The sequence below is a fragment of the Maniola hyperantus genome, chromosome 20 (genome assembly GCF_902806685.2).
Source record: "Maniola hyperantus chromosome 20, iAphHyp1.2, whole genome shotgun sequence".
In the NCBI taxonomy this organism is placed as follows: Eukaryota; Metazoa; Arthropoda; class Insecta; order Lepidoptera; family Nymphalidae; genus Maniola; species Maniola hyperantus.
The window spans coordinates 3,562,966-3,578,657 of record NC_048555.1 but is presented as its reverse complement, the minus strand read 5'-3'; the positions used below and the strand labels follow the sequence as shown (position 1 = coordinate 3,578,657).

Below are 15,692 nucleotides of genomic sequence, written 5' to 3'. Positions count from 1 at the left end.
GTGGTTAAAATTGAGTGGAAGAAACCTGACAACTTGAGAACGATTACTAAATACCTTTATTTTATGCAAAGTTTATTAGAAAATTGTTTATTGTTAAGTCGTCTCGAGTGGCTACCTGGATGAGTTACAAAAGATGAGCATCCTCAAAGATTTTACCTTCACACTGAAACCGGGTAACTTTAAAATTCCAATCAACATTGATAATCATAAAAATTCGAACTTCGAACTTTCCAACTGTACTAATTAAGGTTTATTGATTAGCATACTAGCCAAGCTGATCGCAAAAATCCTTACTGACCCGATTTTATTAGATTATTAGATTTCAATTTTATGTTCAATAACAATATTAATCGCACTTTTAAAGTTACCAGTTTCATTCATAGAGTAGGATAAAGGATTATTGTTTCACTGCTGTTTAGCAGGTACCTAAACTAGCGGCACGCTATGATGGCCGGTTTGACGTTTGTCCGCTCATGAAGTTCCGTATTAATTGATAACGACTTTGAAGGAAATAATTGTATTACTTTATTGACGATAGTGATGTGCAGAGATTCATAAATTTTATCGAATGTAGTTTTAGGTTTAGGACTCAAAATTTATTTATTAAATTGATTTCTTAAATGTATACAAGTGTAGAAAAATCAGTTTGCACCATTTAAGGGGTGAATGTACTTGTGAATATGAACAATTTTCACTATGTGGACAAACCTCTGAAATCGCAAAAAAATATCAATAAATTTTTAAAAATGGAATCTAATACGATCGTCACATAGGATCGCTGGCTAGCACAACTACTACCTCCGGCAAACTCGCGTCAATGCTCAATGCAAAACAAAGCAGTTTCGAATTGACGTTGCTTCGAAAAGTATAAACTGTCAGTGCAATGCGATTGTGATATAGTTTTGACCTGGCTTTGGATTTCAAATATTGATACTGCATTACTGTTGACCCTTGCTCGTTAATTTGGACTCTGTTCAAGCCCTTTGTTGTGGATTTCGTCGATATGACCGAACGTACGCAGAGAACTGTTCTAAATAGTCAGACACGTGAGTTCCTAATACGCCTTCGTAACTATTTCGATCGTGAAGCTCAAAATGGAGGGCCAATTTTACCTATAACGTCAGTGGTTGAACGCGTAGCTGATGCGCTTAATATTGGACAACGAACTGTTAGACGGATAACTAAAAAAAAATATGGCGAGACTGGCACAGAAGAAAATAAACTTCACACACCAAAAAAGAGAAAACGAGCAAAACCAGTCGTAGGCATCGATAGCTTTGATGCCGATGCTATCCGAAGACATGTTTACGGCTACTATTTACAGAAGGAGTATCCAACAAGAAAAAAGTTGGTGCATTCACTGAAGGAAGCTGGATTATTCTTCGGTGGGGAAAGTTCTTTAACGAAGATTTTGAAGACCATTGGATTTCGATACAAAAAATGTAACAAACGCAAAATATTGATGGAAAGATTTGATATAGCGATGGCAAGGTATACTTTTTTACGGCAAGTGAAAGAAATCAAAAATTGGCAAAATGTTGTGTTCTTGGATGAAACATGGCTTAATGCTAACCATACTGTAGGCCGTTCTTGGAACGATGACACAGCAGCATCTACTTCCAAAGTTCCTGTAGGAAAAGGATCGCGACTTATAATTTGTCACGCCGGAACCATCAACGGGTTTGTCGAAGGTTCTCTCATGGCTTTTGCGTCAAAAACCACTGGAGACTATCATGAAGACATGAATGGAGAAAAGTTTACTGAATGGTTTACCTCAATGTTGTGTAGCCTCCCTGAACCATCTATTATAATTATGGACAACGCCCCATACCACTCGATGCAAATTGACAAGCCACCTGCCCAATCCCAAAAGAAAGCTGATATCGTCGCATGGCTTCGTAAAAATGGCGTAGATGCAAACATGAATATGTTAAAAGCGGAATTAGTACGTCTTTTAAAAGAAAACAAACCAACCAAGATCCGATACGTCATTGACGAAATAGCATTAGAACATGGGCACAGAGTTATACGGTTACCGCCTTACCATTGTGAGTATAATGCGATTGAGTTGGTGTGGGCTCAAATTAAGGGATATGCTGCAAGACACAATACAGAACCCCCATTTACCACAAAAAAAATGCTAAAATTATTAGAAGAAGCTTGTGAACATGTGACTAAAGGAGACTGGGAAAAGGTTGTGAATAGAACTGTTAAATTAATAAGGGAAGATTATGAAAGAGATGTGAAAATAGATAATATTATAGAAAACGAACATATAATTATTAATGTATGTGATGATAGCAGTGACGACAGTGAAAATAGTAGTATGGACGAATCTGATTAATTATGGCCTTTTGTGGCACCTTTTTCGGTATCTTTTGTATTCATATGTTTCTTGTGTGCATATAAAGTATGTATATTCATTTTCGTTCAAATATTCAGTTCGTTCAAATAAATTAAATAAACATATACATTTTTGTTTTATTAAACCTATTTAATCAGGTACAAAAACAAAACTTAATTGTTTTTTGTTCGAGAATAAATTGACATTCCACATCACTATTGTAATGTGTCAAACCGGCCATCATAGCGTGCCGCTAGTGTAGTAGGTCTAGGTAACTAGGTACTCTCCCGCGTAAATTATTTTATATTTTTATTTAGTTGCTTGACCGTTCCTTGACGGCGAAGGCGACAGCCATAGGGGTGCAACTCCAGAACATTAAAAAATCGCAAATTGAAATTCGCTTGTGGTGCCATCTAAGCGCGAGTACGGCTAAACAAATAGATAACAGTTAATAAAAGACGTAAATAGATGGCGGGCACATTGTTGTAATTTTAAATTACAAACATTTGGACAGCCACAGTCACCGTCAGTGGTGCCAGATTAGGCGAATTACCGCCATTTAGGCTACCTCGGCGGGCCAATCGGCGCCCAAAAATCCCGATTGGCTACCAGTAACCATTTAGGCTACCAGTAGGGCGATTGTCTAAAACCGGTATCAATCATTATTACAATCTCAATTGTTCTGATTGGCTGAATTTGTGCAATCCTTGTTGCAACAATGCATTGTAGCCAATAGTGAGCGAGCATTAACCAATCAGAGATGATTGTGATCGTAACATTGTAGCTGTCAAACAACCGCGGTAGGGCCCCTGGAAGATAGAAACGGGCGATTTTAGGCTACTCAGCAGGCAAAATCCTAAAACAAATTCCTAAAGGCCGGCAACGCATCGGCGGCTCCTCTGGTGCTGCAAATGTTCATGGGCGGCGGTAATCACTTAACATCAGGTGACCCGCCTGCTCGCTTGCTCGCTATATCTATTAAAAAAAAAAAAAAACGGGCGAATTCAATTGGTAAATATCTGGCAACCCTGGTCACCGTTGAAGTTCAAAACTTTTCATGTTTTCGTGTATTGTTGTTTGTGCGGTTCTAAATATTTCTATTTCTGATAAATTTATCTGACCCTGCTTTGTTTACTGGACTCTGTGTTTCCTTTAACCACCTCGATAACTACCTAAGGATTGATTTACGGACTCGATTCATGCCTGAACGATTGACCACGGCTACGGATTACGGACTTGTTTTTGCTTTGTGAAAAGATTTTCTGTCGATAGATTTGTGCAGGGAAAATGCCACGGAGATCTCGATGTGTGTTCGGATGTGAGCAATTCGGTAAGTTTAAAATCAGCTCACTTGTAATCTAACACAAATCTCTTAAACGAGTCAAACTCTATGCTCCATTAGTACATTAGGTATTTTATCATGATACTAAATAATTCCTGCGATTTCGTCCACGTGGATATCATCCAAAAAACCATTTTAGAAATCCCGTGAGAAGTCCAATTTTCCGTGATAAAAGTAGCCTACAACCGTCTCCGATGCAAGCTATCTCTTCACCAAATAGATGATGCCCGCCACTTTGTCTACGTTGGTTTAGCGTTTTAAAGAATCCCATGGGAACTGTTTGATTTTCCGAGGCAAAAGTAGCCTATGTCCTTACCTGGATGCAAGCTTCTCTGTACCTTCTAACTATTATCATAAACGGTTACACAAATTGACTGTGAAAAGCTAGCAGACAGACAGCCTGACATACTTTTGCATTTATAATATTGGTAAGGATTATTGACTACTAATTCTGTACATTTTTTGTTTTGTAATTAAGTGTAGGTACGTAGGTACAACATTAGATATTATTTTGAACTTTAATGACTATGGTTTTTTTATATTTTACTAGCTGCCCCAGCGAACGTCTTACCGCCTAGTCGATTTCGGGCAATTCCATAAAAACCATCCTCGTACTTCAAGGAATATTATAAAAAAAGAATTAGCGAAATCGGTTCAGCTGTTCTCGAAATTTGCGCTTAGCAACACATTCAGTGATTCATTTTTATATATATATTATAGAGATTAAGTAAATAAGTACAATAAGTATAGATAATACAATAATATATTGCATATTTTATGTTACTACTTTTTCAGATGTTTTGCATCACTTTCCAAAACCTGGCCACTCCTCTTTGAAACGATTTCAACAATGGAAAGAGATAGTAGGACAAGATTTAGAAAGCAAGACTGATGATGAAATATATACGAATTATCGAATTTGCAATCACCACTTTGAAGATCGTTTTTTATACCATCACAGTAAAAGACTAGCAAAGACAGCATTTCCTTCTCTTAACCTTGGTGAGTTTTATTTATTAGTTATTACAGTAGAGAGGATTTTGAGAAATTACATTGATTGACATGTCAATAATAGGTCAAAGCACAGATTGTAGAAGCTTGAAAACACTGGCCAAGTGTGGGTCAGACTTGTGCACAGAGGGTCCCATACTTCAGTCGTATTTTTCGACGTTTTGCACGATAAATCAAGAACTGCTATGTAGAAAATAACTGGCCAAGTGCGAGTTGGACACAGCACATAGGGTTCTGTAATACACAAGAGTAAAACAGATCACTTTTCTTAACAAGCCGCAAAACTGTAGAGGTTTATTGTTAATATCAAAAAAATCGACTTGGCAGCGCTACGGGATACCCCACTTGGTATCAAATGTAATAAGTACAAATGTTTCTATGGAATCTTCAAAACTGAAATCTCCTAATGAAGTTGCAGACAGAAACTAACTATGTATAACTAATAATTATAACATAAACACTTCTTCTAAAACTCTATTTTGCATATTTCAGGTGCCATTGATTCAAGTCTAGATGCTAATACAATAAATCAACCAGAAAGTTCTACACATAATCAATCGGTCGCTCAAAGTACCCCATCTGTGGTTCACAACATCCAAGCAGGATATTCTCAAACTCAGATTCAGAAAAAAATAATTACTAGTAAGTTGTGGCCATAAACAACAAATAATACACATACACACATACACACTGGGAGGTTACCTGGCTGGCACCCCACTAGACCTAGGTCTACTTAATTGTTATTACTTGTTTTTATCTGTATTATAAGTATTTTTTGTGTTCCTTATATGTAATTTAATATGTAATAATATCCAATAAATTTAATTTAATTTAATTAAATAAGAGATAAAAAATCTTTACTGTTTAACAAGATTTTAACAAGAATAGAGTATTGAAAATTGTCTAATAGTTAATGTATACTTAATAAAAACACCTTTTTTTTTTCAGGAAAAGCTGGTCAAAGACATGTGAATCTCAAAGTTCAGAAATTGTTAAGGAAAATAGTTAATTTGAAAAATAAATTATTCGAACAAAGAAACCAAGTAAAGATAGCAAAAAAAATGTCAAAAACAAAATTATTTAACAAGGTTCTAAAATACTTACCTATGCCTGCTCAAACACTTGTAAAAATGCAATTAACACAGCATAACAAAAAAAGCCGTGGAAGAAGATTTAATCATGCAGAAAAATTAATGTCACTCTCGATATATAAGAAAAGTCCAAAAGGCTATAACTTTTTGAGAAAAATGTTAACTTTGCCATCAAAACGAACATTACTGGATGTCCTTAAACAAATAACAATTAAACCAGGCTTAAACCCTGCGATAATTAAACTTTTGAAAAATGCGGCAGACAAATTGGGGATGGAGCAACGATTATGTGTATTAATCTTTGATGAAATGTCTTTGTCTCCATCCCTACATTTCAATACAGCATTCGATCAAGTAATCGGATTTGAAGATTTTGGGGGAAATGAAATTACAGAGAATATTGCTGACCATGTTTTGGTATTCATGATAAAGGGGCTAAAAGCTAAGTTCAAACAGCCAATTTGCTATTTGTTTTGCAAAAGTGCCACAAAGGCAGTAATATTAAAAAGGTGTATTAAAAACATAATTACACAAATTAATCAAACAGGATTGGCTGTCGTCTCAACTGTCTGTGATCAATCTACAATTAACAACAAAGTTATAAATGAGCTGATAAAAGAGACTAAAGTAGATTGTCTTAGATTAGGCAACGAGCCTAGGGATAGTAGTTTTGCTGTAGAAAATAATAATATATTCCCCTTATTTGATCCCCCACATTTGTTAAAAGGAATACGAAACAATTTACTGACAAAAGAATTAAGATTCACACAGGAGGACGAAGTAAAGACTGCTAAATGGATACATTTAAAGCTTCTGTTAGATATTGATGCAGGAGAAGATGACTTACGAATGTGCAACAAGTTAACAGAAGCTCATGTACTCATAGAGAAAATTCCGAAGATGAAAGTAAAACATGCTGCACAAGTTTTTAGTCAGCGTGTATCAGGAGCGCTACGATTTTGTGCAAGTAAGTACTGTTAATGTTCTGAAACTTTTAAAGACCTGATATTTGAAGACCTTCTTCACTTTAGAATTAATTCATCAGACTTTGGTACTACTTGACTAGCAAGGACTAATCTTATTCTCAATAATTATTTATTAGCAACATATATGGCGCTATTTTACATCTGTAATGTGATGATAGTGCAACTTTAAAACATCCACAACTCCATACTAATATTATAAATGGTTGACGCCAGCTCACTATTGGCTACAATGCATTGTTGCAACAAGAATCGCACAAATTCAGCCAATCACAACAACTGAGATTGTAATAATGATTGATACCGGTTTTATGAAATCGACCCACAGCCCACCCAATTTTGACGTTTGGTATACAAATAACTTCTTAGGGAAGGACACTACTTTTTTCTCTGAAAATCATAGAGTTCATAGATTTTAAGAAACCTAAATCCACGCGGGTGAAGTCGCGAGCATCAGCTACAAATCCATGTAAATGTGGCCTGACATTTATGTATAAAAAAATATATTTAAGTATTTATTTAAGTATTTAATTTTTAATCTTTTTTCTTTTTCAGAAAATAATTTACTACCACAAGAGTGTGCTGACACAGCCGACTTGCTGCTATTATTTGATCGTCTTTTTGACTCCTTTAATGGAGGGTCTTATAAAAAGACCCATAAAATATATAAAAATTGTTTGAAAATGAACTCTGACCATTTTAAATTATGGGATGAAAGTGTGCCAATATTAAAATCAATGCGATTTAAGATGGAAACAAAAAAAAAAGATGGAACAGTAAGTATTCGTTATGAACAGGTTCCATCAATTAAAAATTGGATCCACAATATTAAAGTTATGAAAGAATTGTGGCTATATCTAAATGAAAAACATAATGTAACTAGTTTGTTAACGCGCTGTTTTAACCAAGATCCTGTGGAAAACTTTTTCTCCTCTGTGAGGAGCCACGGGGCTAGAAACACAAACCCTACCTGCCAGCAGTTTGAAAGTATTTACAAAACATTACTTGTAAATAATTTAAATTCAAGTCACTCATTAGGGGCTAACTGTGAGGAAGATCCTAACAAAATGTTACAAAATTTAGATTGTCTTTTGATAGAAAATGACATCAAAGAGCCCCCGATGAGCAATGAGCCAATGGATACAGATCTAAGTATAGAAAATTTGGCAGATAGTAGTTCAGAAATTGGAGACAAATTAATAATCTCTGAAACTAAAAAGTATGTGACAGGGTTTGTCATAAAAAAGCTAAAAAGGAATGTGTGTAAATCTTGTATAAAATGCAATAATGAATTGTGTGACACCACCCCACCTCAAGCAGATGAATACATACATTCTATCGATATCACAAGGAGATCTCTTTACCGACCCTCGCGTAACTTTTCAAATTGTGTGAGAAATATAATAAAAATAGTAAAAAGCATGTTAAAAAATGATCCTGGGAAAAGTGGCAAAAGTCAAATGATAAAATTATTAGTTGATCAGAGTACAAGTTTTGATTTTTTAACATGTGATACACACAAAGTCAATTTGAAAAATTATATAATAAATTTTGTGATCAAATTGATTATTCACAGCTGGTGCAATAATGTAAATAAAATTTTAAAAGGTAAAAATTCAGATACTGAAAATGATAGCATAAAAATTCAGGCGTTGAGATATTATCAAACACATAAAGGTAAATAATCTATTTTATGCAATCTAATGAAATCAGTAGTTGAATTACAGACTTCGTTTGATAAAACTAGCTTATGCTCGCGACTTTGTCCGCGTGGACTTCACAAGTTTCAACCCCCTATTTCACCCCCTTAGGGGTTGAATTTTCAAAAACCCTTTCTTAGCGGATGCCTACTTCAAAATAGCTATCTGCATGCCAAATTTCAGCCCGATCCGTCCAGTAATTTGAGCTGTGCGTTGATAGGTCAGTCAGTCAGTCAGTCACCCTTTCCTTTTATATATTTAGATAAGGGGAATCATTCAAGCTTCTGTCAACTATTGCACATTCGTAAGTCATCTTCTGCATCAATATCTAACAGAAGCTATATCCGTTTGGCAGTCTTTACTAAATTGTTTTCTTTAGTAAATTGTTTTGTATTCCTTTTAACAAATATGGGGGATTAAATTGTTAATTGTAGATTGATCACAGACTCTTGCCAATCCTGTGTGATTAATTTGTGTAATTATGTTTTTAATATTACTGCCTTTGTGGCACTAGTCAAATATAATATAATCTATATATAAAAGGAAAAGGTGACTGACTGACTGACTGACTGACTGATCTATCAACGCACAGCTCAAACTACTGGACGGATCACGCTGAAATTCGGCATGCAGATAGCTATTATAACGTAGGCGTCCGCTAAGAAAGGATTTTTCAAAATTCAACCCCTGAAGGGATAAAATAGGGGTTTGAAGTTTGTATGAAACTCTGTCAGTTTTGAAGTGTCTATAAAGTTTTGTAGTTAATATTTTTGCAATTTGCAGTATGACATATTTTATTAAGCTCATATGTTAAAATCTCATTGTTAAAGATCAACTCTAAGTGTGTGAAACAGGGGTTCAAAATTTGTGTAGTCCACGCGAACGAAATCGCGGGCATAAGCTAGTAAACATAAATTCCCATCAATAAAATCAATCTAGTAGATTGGTTTTATTGATTACTTGATTTAGTATAATTTATGTTTATTATTTTACAGTTTATTTACAGGGAATTTTATTTAATATAATTTATGTTAATTTTTTTTATTTTTAATATTAGGTACAATAAAACTTAAAGCTAGCTTTATGTTAATTATCTTTGGCTCATATAACAATTATTTTATTGTTTTCTGACTACACAAATACACCAATTGTGGTAATAATTTGAAAATTATTAAAAGTAAATAACCGAAAATGTTAAATTTGAATAGTAATTATTTCACAATCTTGCGGGTCTTGAATTTGGGTATGTATTTTATAGTGTTTACATACACTTCGTATTGTTTTCTATTCTATTGTATTTTATGTATCTACCTAGTTACGAATTTATGATAATAAATATTTACAAAACCTTAAAACCTTTTTCTTTCTATAATATAGTTATAATTAAGTAGCTCAAAGAGTCATAGTCTTGTAATATATATTTTTAAACATGTTTTAAACAAACGTTAAAGGAATTATTAATGTTTATTTAAAACGTGTTCCAAAAATATAAAATATTCTAGTAAAGTACATTTAAATAGCATTTAAATTTTCGCGCTCTCGCACGCCTAGCGCGCTTTTAGTGCCCTCTTGATGTGAGTACACGCGTAACTTTGAAAAAGAAATCTAGAGTCGCACATCTATTTCTAGTATATAGTAGATAATCTATGGCGACAGCGCTGTAGCAGCGTTGTCACTACATGCATCCTACTCTGTGGTCACTACGCCACCATCTACACTGATAGACTGCTGTTTTGTTTTTATGATAACGCTTATCGCAGTGTTTATATAATTTCGTAATTTCAATTTAAATAAGCCTGAAGATTAAATTACTAATTTTATCTTTGTTATCTGTATCTGCTGTGTTGCTGTCTCAGACCAAGGACTATTAGAAATAGCCTTATTGTGAAACTTACTTTTAGAGACTACTAGAGAGTTACTGACGTTACTGTAAGAGCTAAATGCATTTAAGCTCTTATTAGAACGTGACAAAATGATTATGTTTTGTCCTTATCACCGTTGCCACTTTTTTTTGTTTGCCAAAATGAATTTGTACGTGAGGCTTTGGCAAACAACGTGAAGTGAGGTTAAGTTGACTCAAGTATTGTAAATAAATAATTAATTGATTTGTTTTGTTGTTTTTTGTTTTTGAAGTTGCGCAATTGTGCAATGGTGGGTTGCAGTATACTACGCTACAATAGCCGAAGCGAACGTAAAATAGACGGAATAACATTTCACAAGTAAGTACAATACCTATGCTTGAGCGAGAGGGGCTGAGAGGGCCACGCTAGTTGCATATCTGGACATATCTGTGGTTGCTGTGGTTGAATTTTGTTACTTCAGTCTTCAGCTGTCAGATTGGTTTTTTATCGTGTCTGTGGCAGCTGCTTTGGATTTTTCGTCGACTTCTCAAATCGTACATAATGTTAAAATCTGAATAAAAAATAATTCCGGGTCGCGTAGTAAATAAAGTGAAGTGCATTAATAAAATTTAAAACAAAACATAAAACGAAATAACCTTAATTTGTTTTGTTTTGAGGACTATACGACAGATTAGTTTGTCAATTCAATGTTTTGAATATTCCAAATTCCAATTTAAAAATAAATGTGTTAAAAGGTTAAAATATTAAATCATTAATCAACACCATTTAATAAAACCTCGAAGTGAAACGTAATATGCGTTAACTGCGTTTTGATAAAAAAAGTTCAGTGTTTGTTGTATAATATTGTGTTACTATCTGAAATCGTAATACAGTAGTTTTGGTGAGTTGTGCGATTATTAATTTAGATAAAGCAAACTCGGTACTAAGGTCTGTTTTTTATAATAGTTTTGTGAAGTTTCTCCGCTGCCCGCATCTATACTTACGGACAGGAAGTAAAATATACATAGAGGTAAGTGAAAGTTCCACTACCTATTATTTATTATTTAAATGGTAATGTTTTAAAGTTATTATAACTACTTTAATCACTTCCTTACTTTTCCAGATCCTTATCCAATTCCCGAGATCCTTTATGTTTGAAGAATGTACAGCAATCAATTTTGCAGAAGATTCTTTGACTGACCTATTTGCTTTAAAAGTAAATTAATGTAAAAACACTGAAGTTACACAGTTTTATTTTACCTATATTATCAATTCATGCTCAATAGATCCTTCTTGCTTAACATGAATATTAGTATGCAGAATCAAAATTGAGGAGTGGGAACCTGAAGTTCGCTGGTAAAAGATAATGTTTAATTTTCTAGTCGGAAGCAAACCAGGGTTTAAAAGTTATCAAAAAAAGTGCCATACAATGTTTTGAAATAAGCTGAACCAACATATTTGGTAGCGGACACTTGAAATACCTAAAATATCTGAAATATTTAAAGTCAGATTACAACTTCAGATTGGACTACTTGTTTTGAGATCACCAAAGTATGTTACTAAGTACTTACTAAAAAGATTGGATTTTTCATGACACAACCCACAGAATATACTGATTAAAAAAAACGAGAGCTTGGGAATGAGTTGCTCTAAGAGCTTCGATAGTTCTAATAAGAGTTCTTCTTCTTCTTCTTCTTCTTATACTTTGGGGCTGTACAGGTTCTTGAATACTGTATCACTTCGATTGTCTCACTTGTGTTTGCCTTCACTTCACATTTCCTTGTCAAATCCTGTGGCCACCAGATACAGCAGCACTTTTGTGAGTGGAATTGAAGTAACATCCTCAGGGTATACAATGTGTTCCTAGGTGGACGCAACATTTGTGCATTAGAGCAGGGCAGTAGCAGACAATGTGCAACAGAGTCTCGATAGACTTGTGGCACAGTTTGCAAATGTCTGAGCCCTGGAGCTTAAGGTTATACATGTGCCTAATAACAATAAGAGTTAAGTAGGTACTTAATTATTGTAAAATGGTGAGAATAAAAAAAAGAATACTTGTCTGAGTTTGTTGTGTGCTTCTTCTCAGACCATGGTGTTTGGAACCCACGTGACGAGTTTGAAATTATTTTCTGTATCACCAATATCATCATCATCATGAGTTAGTAAAAGTTAATTAACTTTCAAAAAGTGTACATTGTTACCACATTAATATTTTGAATAATAATTGATTTGATTTACTCTGTCTTGCTCACTCATATGGGCAAAATATGTGCTGCCGATGAGGTGCCATGTTCATTCGTTAAGTTTGTTTCACTTTTATGGTTCTGTACCTCAGAAGGAAAAAGGGACCCTTATAGAGCATGTCTGTCTGACTGTCGTGTCTGTCAAGAAACCTATAGGGTACTTCACGTTGACCTAGAATCATGAAATTTGGCAGATAGGTAGGTCTTATAGCACACGTAAGGGGGAAAATCCGAAAACCGGGAATCATCAGAAAATAATAATTAAAATGTGTTCGTGAACAAATAATTAGTATTTTAAACTTTCAAAGTAAGATTAATATATCAAGTGGGGTATCATATGAAAGGGCTTTACCGGTACATTCTAAAACAGATTTATTTATTTTTAAGCATAATGGTTTTTGATTTATCGAACAAAATGTCTAAAAATTACGACTGTAACATGGAACCCTCGGTGCGCGAGTCTGCCTCGCACTTGGCCGGCACTACGTCAACACACTTTGAAAAAATTTGAAAACAAAAGAAGAGCAAGGTTTTTAAAAACACGCTGGATAGCTTTTCACACTTGAGCTAAAGATGCTCTACTCAGATATTATCAAGACAACGAACTTAAAGGCGTGGGATTTTCTCGAGTAGAAGTGATGACGCCATGTTACGATATAGGCCTATGATGTCAAGGCTCAACTTGTGTAATTTACTTAATTTTATTTCCAGTTATTTTCATTTTACCTGTAGGTCGATTTCGTAAGTCCTGCATCAACAATATCAATTGTTGTGATTGGCTGAATTTGTGCGATTCTTGTTGCAACAATGCATTGTAGCCAATAGTGAGCGAGCGTCCACCAATCGACTCGTTATCTAAGGAAGTGAGATTTCCCGAATTCCCGATTAAATTGTACCCAGTTACAGCTAGTTATATATATATATCGTATGTAGAACGTATGCTCTTTGGAGAGGTATCTAGTCTGTAATTAGCAGTGATATAATGTGGCTAGCAATCTATCATCATCATCAACCCGTTTGCCGGCTCACTACTGAGTACCAGTCTCCTCTCAATATGAGAAGGGCTTGGCTATAGTTCACCACGCTGGCCAAGTGCGGATTAGTAAAATCACAGCTACAATGTCTCGATCGCAAATGCATTGTTGCAACAAGCATACATACCATAAATTCAGCCAATCACAACAATCGCGATTGTAATAATGATTGATGCAGGTTTTCAGGAATCCACCTACATTAGGCATAGCATAAGGCAAACTTTTGAAGATTTTTTTGGGAACCGTACCATTGTTGTGTATAAGTCCCGCAAATTGCTATTGTGCTGGAACCATGTCATTAACATCAAAATGACGTCATTTTGAAACTTCAGTCTAGTGCTGACGTCACTAAAATGGCGCCCACGCGCATTAGCAATTTGCGGGACGTATACAATGGGCATTTCTGTCTGAACGCAACCTCCTCTGTATTTCAATAAAAGTTCGATAAGCACAGTGAACCGTATCACACCGTTCGCATTGAGCAACGTCAACAAATAGACGGCGTGTGAAGCAGGAAGTCAACCGTTTCACGAGTTCATGGTTATGGACAAAACGCGTTTACTTTCAACTATAATTTTTAGGGTTCCGCACCCAAAGGGTAAAAACGGAGCCCTATTAATGTCACTCTGCTGCCTGTCTGTCTGCGTGTCACAGGTCTCTAGCTCATAGACGAAATGAGTTACAAACCTGAAATTTTGGTGGTTACAAACCTGAAAAAGACCCAAAACCAAATATTGAATTAGAAATTCAATGAAATTATTTTTCAGGGGGGCTCCCATGCATGAAAAAGGAGACGGAAAAATATTTTTTTTCTTACGCTAACAACTTCGTCCGCGTGGATAGTATACATTTCAAACCCCCATTTAACCCACTTAGGGGTGGAATTCCGAAAAATTCCGAATCTTTTCTTAGTGGATACCTAGTCTTATTAAAGAACATGCACTCCAAATTTCATGTGTCTAGGATCAGCGGTTTAGGCTGTGCGTTGGTCTAAGTCAGTCAGTCAGTCAGGACTTTGAATTTTAGTATTATTACCCGACTAGCGAAACCTAAAAGGAGGGTTAAATGTGTTTGACCTGTAGGTACGTGTACATATGAACGGATACACTTATACATAATTCGTCCGCTCGTAATTACTCACCGGCTCAACTGATTTTGATAAAATATGATAGATACGTCATTAGATTCATGTCACGAGTGTCACTGGGTAGGTACATAAAATTCTTAAAAAAATACAAAAGGGCCGATTTTATGCGATTTAAGCGAGTGCGGGGTGAAAAGGATGCTGCGCAAACTGCAGTGGGTTTTTTTTTAAACTTTTAAATCACTACTCATATTTTAAATGCGAAAGTTTGTTTTTTTGTTGGTTTATTAGTTTGTCCTTCAATCACGTCGTAACAGAGCAACGGATCGTTGTGATTTTTTACATAGGTATAGTTAAAGACCTGAAAAGTGACATAGGCTACTCCCATAGGATTTTTCGCCGACGAAGTCACAGGCATCATGTAGTATTTTATTAAATCGCGTATCTAATTTTGTTGGCTTGGCGGACTTCATAAAGGAACTACTTACTTAATTGGCGATTCTACAAATAACTTGCGGGCAAAAACGATTTGCACAATCACTGACAAAAAGCCATATCCTTGAATACACTTCAACTCGGCAATCTAAATAAAAGGATTGACTGACTGACTGATTTATCAACGCACAGCTCAAACCACTGGACGGATCGGGCTGAAATTTGGCATGCAGATAGCTATTATGACGTAGTCATCCGCTAAGAAAATATTTTTGTAAATTCAACCCCTAAGGGGGTGAAATAGGGGTTTGAAATTTGTGTATTCCACGCGGACGAAGTCGCGAGCATAAGCTAGTCATAAATTAAAATAACTGCACGTAAGTAATAATGTATCTATCTATTTTTACGCGGTATCGTGACCGAGCACTGAATCGCTTTGTTTTGCCGGTAGGGAGGTGACTAGCTATGGCCGAATCCTCCCACCAGACTACTTAGATATGAATCCAATGGAGCAGTAGAGTAGAGTAGGCAACCCGGGATCTCCCTGTTATAAGACCACAGTTCGTCGTTTTAGATTATCCCGT

The 15,692-nt window shown here is 35.3% G+C and overlaps 2 protein-coding genes across 3 annotated transcripts in view; both read left to right on the top strand.

Annotated features, from left to right (window-relative positions):
* LOC138403748 (meckelin-like) overlaps nucleotides 1-15,692 on the top strand; it is a 208,030-nt gene that overhangs the window by 154,910 nt on the left and 37,428 nt on the right. The gene's annotated exons all lie outside the window — the stretch shown is intronic.
* Nucleotides 10,820-15,692, top strand: part of fdl (fused lobes) — a 100,377-nt gene continuing 95,504 nt past the window's right edge. For both annotated transcript variants that reach the window (XM_069505509.1, XM_034979265.2), the window contains exon 1: nucleotides 10,820-11,342. The gene's annotated coding sequence lies outside the window, so the exon portion shown is untranslated. The remainder of the gene's footprint in view (nucleotides 11,343-15,692) is intronic.